Consider the following 5,376-nt stretch of genomic DNA (forward strand, 5'->3'; position numbering starts at 1 on the left):
AGTGTATCTGGTCAGCTCTCTGTGTGGGCTGTGAGGTGTGTAACATGTTAGTATGCCTGGTCAGCTCTCTGTGTGGGCTGTGAGATGTGTAACATGTTAGTGTATCTGGTCAGCTCTCTGTGTGGGCTGTGAGGTGAGTAACATGTTAGTATGTCTGGTCAGCTCTCTGTGTGGGCTCTGAGGTGTGTAACATGTTAGTATGCCTGGTCAGCTCTCTGTGTGGGCTGTGAGGTGTGTAACATGTTAGTATGTCTGGTCAGCTCTCTGTGTGGGCTGTAAGGTGTGTAACCAAGCAGAATCCCTGTCCTCTGTCAAATGGATGAACCCACTTAGCAAATTAGCAGCCTTGCCCCTATCTCTCCGGACACACACACACACACACACACACACACACACACACACACACACACACACACACACACACACACACACACACACACACACACACACACACACACACACACACACAACACACACACACACACAGCGGCCGGGATGGCAAAAGGCCAGGCCCTGAGAGCCTCACAAGGGGTGCTAGAAACATGTAGAGGCCTAAGCGGAGAGGGAGGAGAAGACAGAAAGTGGGGTGTGTGGGAGGGCAAGGCAGTATGGAGAGCCCTGGGAGCAGATGTAGAGGACAGGGGTCCCCAATGGAGGGACCAGCCGTGGGGCAAATTAGGCCAAACCAGCATCCAGTCGGTCAGTGGGACCCAGGCAGGGGGCAGGTTCTGCCCCTGGCATGCACCCTCTCATTGGGGTCACCTAGCAGCCTGCTACACCCCCTCTAGTTCTTCTGAACATCTATTTATCCCCTTTCAGGAGAACTCAACTATCCTTTATAGGACCAGACCACAGGATGTTGAAAACAACAACTAAAGGATCCAAAATGTGTGTGTGTGTGTGTGTGTGTGTGTGTGTGTGTGTGTGTGTGTGTGTGTGTGTGTGTGTGTGTGTGTGTGTGTGTGTGTGTGTGTGTGTGTGTGTGTGTGCGTGTGTGCGTGTGTGCGTGTGTGTGTGTGTGTGTGTGTGTGTGTGTGTGTGTGTGAAAGAGGGAGGAAGAGAGCTTCCCCGGCCCTGCTGCACAGACCCCAGTAGCCATAGGGAACACAACAGGGAGTAATGGACGAGGAGGATCAGATTGATTAAGTGATTTTAGGACTGATACGGCAGATTAACCTGCTACTTAATGTTTCATTTGAAGGCAGATTTAGATCAAATGTGAGAAAGCCAAAGGCCTTCAGCTTGCTTTGTCATTGGCTTCAATGTCTTGGGTCCTGGGTTATAATCAGCATCCAAAATGGCACCCTATTCCCTACAAAGTGCACTACTTTTGACCAGAGCCCAGGGCCTTGGTTAAAAGCAGTGCACTATGTAGGGAATAGGGTGCCATGTGGGACGGTCCCCAGCTGTTGGTTTTATGAACTGTATTATTATGACAGCGGATCATCTCACTAACAACTACAGGCCCCTGCACTGCTGCCTACACATCATTAGCCATCCATCTGTCAGGATACTAACAGGTCTGCACTAACGTGGCCAATCAATGCTCACTTCACTGCATTCCTATTCACCAGAGTCAGAGAAGGGGATACACAGTGCACACATGCACACATGCACACACACACACAACACTCTGCAGACATGTACCCAGGGCATCGGAGGGGAGGTAGAGATGAAGGGCTGGTGCCAATAGTCAATTGGGGATTACAGAGGATGGAGGGAAGGAGGGATGGAGGGATGGAGAACGTGTGAAAGCAGTGAAGTCACTCACACTCAGGCAGGCAAACACACTCAGGTCAAGTCACAGGAATATATGCATGCCCAGTTGCACAGCACACACACCTACATACTGTATACCAATACACACATTCTGAATGGACATGACAATATGGACCTGGAAATGAAAATAGTGGAAAATAACTTCACAAGTTGAAACGGGTGAAAACTCCATACAGTCATTGGGAAAAACTCTATGGCGGTAGGGACAATGGACTGTGGTGAATGATCTGCCTCCCTGTGTAACCCTGTCTGAGGAGGCTGAGGAGGGGGAATACAACAGTGGTTGGTTAATGGGAAGGTCATTTAGAGAGAATCCCCCAGGTAGGAGGCTTGTCCTGGCCCTCCTGGCCCTGACACGGCTCGTTTGTCACAGTTCAATAACTGCCACTCCAGGGAGCCCCTGTGTGGAGGCTGTGTGTGTCTGTGGACCCATTGGCCTGGGTAGGACATGACTACACAGCTGATTTCTAGTGCTGCCTGGCCCTCCATTAGAGCCCTCACACGGGGTCCCACACGCAGACAGACCTGCTCACACGGACCCTGAGCTGCAGGAATCGGTAGCCATAGCTAATAGGCTGGATAAATGTCAATTCCCCTATTCATGCAGACTGGAAGGATTCAAAACGTTTGAGGATGATGTACACTGTTAGAAAATAAAGCCTTCCAAAAGGGTCCTTCAGGCTGTACCCATGGGAGAACCCTTTTGGGTTCCATGTATAACCATCTGTAGAAAGGGTTCTACCTGTAAGCAAAAGGGTTCTACCTCCAACCAAAAAAAGGGTCCTTCAAAGGGTTCTCCTATGGCAGGGGTGGGCAAGCTTTTTGGCTCCAGGGCCACATTGGGATATTGAAATTCAACGGAGGGCCGCATTTTTTGTGGGACCAATTATTTGTTAAAATCAATTTGCGGGGGCCTCCCGAGTGGTGCAGCAGTCTAAGGCACTGCATCGCTGTGCTTGAGGCATCACTACAGACCCGGGTTCAATTCCAGGCTGTGTCTGTCAGGGTTTACCAGAATTGGACCCAGAAGCAGACCAGGACAAGGTGAGTATAAAGATGGTGAGTGTTTATTAATCAATGAGAACATGGAGGTAGATAGTTCCGGGTGGAGGAGCGGGCAGCGGAGGTGGGTTGATGGGAGTGGATAGGCAGATCCAATGGATAACAACACACTGTCAACGAGCAGACAGGGATGGGGTATGGGTTCTGGGTGAATGGCTGTAGACAAAACAAACAGCAGTAAGTTAAAGGCAAGCAAGACGTACAAAACAATAAAACAAAACAAACTCTATAAACTGGAGGCTGGTTCGTGGGCACAACATACTGTTCATGGCTAACGATCCGGCAGGGAATGGATGTCAGGTCAGAGCTTTTGAAGGGGAGAGGTGATGATCAGGAGAGGTGTGCAGATTACTAATGGATACAGGTGCGGGTGAACGTCGATCTCCCAACAAGCTAATTCGCCCGGCAACCAGACAGGGTGCGTTCCAGGACACCGGAAACACACTCCAGGACAGAAACACAGGCAAACACAGACTCAGGAAGCGGGATTCGTGACAGTGTCACAGCTGGCAGTGACTGGGAGACCCCTGAGGCGGTGCACAATTGGCCCAGCATCATCCTGGTTAGGAGAGGGTTTGGCAGGCCGAGATTTCCTTGTCCCATCGCACACTAGCAACTCCTGTGGCGGGCCAGTCGCACGCACGTTGACACGGTCGCCAGAGTCCGTACAGAAGTTGCAGCGATGGGACAAGTCTGTAACTACCAATTGAACATCATGAAATTGGGGAGAAAAAATGTTTTTGTAAATGTCTCGCGGGCCGGATTGAAGTGCCCATTGGGCCGGACACGGCCGGCAGGCCATACTTTGCCACCCCTTGTCCTATGGGGACAGCCGAATAACCCTTTAATGTTCTAGATAGCACCTTTTTTTCTAAGAGTGTAGAGAAGGGGCAAAACTCAGTCAATAAAGCCCTTGGCATTATTTAGGGTCCGATGACATTATTGGTAATAAATTAGTTGATGACAAACAATACAGAGTAGTTGAAAATGTTAACTTGCAAGTCCAATACCTCAGGCCTATCGTTCTGTCAGACAGAGTGCTATAATTCTAGTGCTGAACTGTCTGTATTGATGGGAATGCCCTCTGTAACCGGTCTCTCTCTCTGGGTAGATAACAGTAACTAGGTGATTCCCCTGCTAAGAGAGAGAGAGAGAACCTTCAGATTTTCACACATCTTATTGATCAGGAGGACAGTGAGAGACTGAGACACCACACAGCTATCCTTTCTCACTCTGAAAATCAATAGGCTTTCATGTGTTTGTTCATCCATGTGTTACCATGTCTTCAGTCACACATGCCCAGGGCACAATTTCGACATAAAACTGAGATTTAGGTTTTGGGTCGATTTTCGGTCTAGTGGGATTTGGTGGACCTATACAGTATTTTATTGTCGGTTAATGCTTTAGTGCCATGAGGAGAGCAGAAAAGGTCTGTGTCTCCCTCTTGTGGTCATATTGTGAAACATTAATTTATTCTAGCCCTAATCTGAATAAAGTATGTTTATTTGCACTCCCTCTTTGAAATTAGAAAAACAATACTCCATATTCCAGGGTATAAATGCAAAAAAAAAACAGTTATGGGGACCAGTGCCTTAATGTGATACTAAGGCCTATACCCATGGGCAAGTGGCGGCACTGAGAACAGTGCCACTGAAAAATGTATCAAACGTATACATGCCTTACTATGTCCAGTCCATGGGATGTCCATTCTGAGGGATGACGCAGTCATCTTGTCATAGTTACGAGCGTAGGCGATGCCTATTTAGCAAGTCGTTTAAAAAAATACACATCAGATGACCAGAAAATAAATATCAACGCTCTCAATTATTGGATCGAACCTCGACATCATTCTGCCTTTTGGTTTACCTCCCTTCCCGTTGATGGCATTTTACCTGCATGGTCCTTTTCAAGAACTTGAATATTTAACCACAACGTGTAGGCCTAATGTTTAAAGTTGTACTGCTACGTTGTTTCAACTTTCAAGGTGATGGTTCGTGTATCTCCCTGAGTACACCACTAGAGGTCGGTATTTGTTAGCTGTTAAAGTTTAGTTAGTTGTCTGATGTTCACAGGTGGATATGATGGCTTTTACAAGCAGCAGTTAATTGGAAAGCACGTACTGTGTAGGCATGTCAAACATATTATTAAACATAAATAAAAAACTATATTTATACAGATATTATTTATAATACATTTTAATGTATTTGTTTAACCTTTATAGGCAAGTCATTTAATTTAAAACAAATTATTATTTAGAATGACGGCCTGCCCCGGCCAAACCCGGACGACGCTGGGCCAATTGTGCGCCACCCTATGGGAATCAGATCACGGTCAGATGTGATACACCCTGGATATAATCAAACCCATGGCTATTCTTCATGAACAGGGGCACAATCTGTGCCCAATATAGTCTGTGAATCCGTTTTAGGTCTGAAATTCTATATAATCTATTATTCAAATAATAATCAAAACTGTAGTTATCTACATATCTCAGCAAGAGGCTGAGTCTGTGGATAGTGACATCACAGGGTACTT

Source organism: Oncorhynchus masou, chromosome 1, assembly GCF_036934945.1.
Source record: "Oncorhynchus masou masou isolate Uvic2021 chromosome 1, UVic_Omas_1.1, whole genome shotgun sequence".
Taxonomy (NCBI): domain Eukaryota; kingdom Metazoa; phylum Chordata; class Actinopteri; order Salmoniformes; family Salmonidae; genus Oncorhynchus; species Oncorhynchus masou.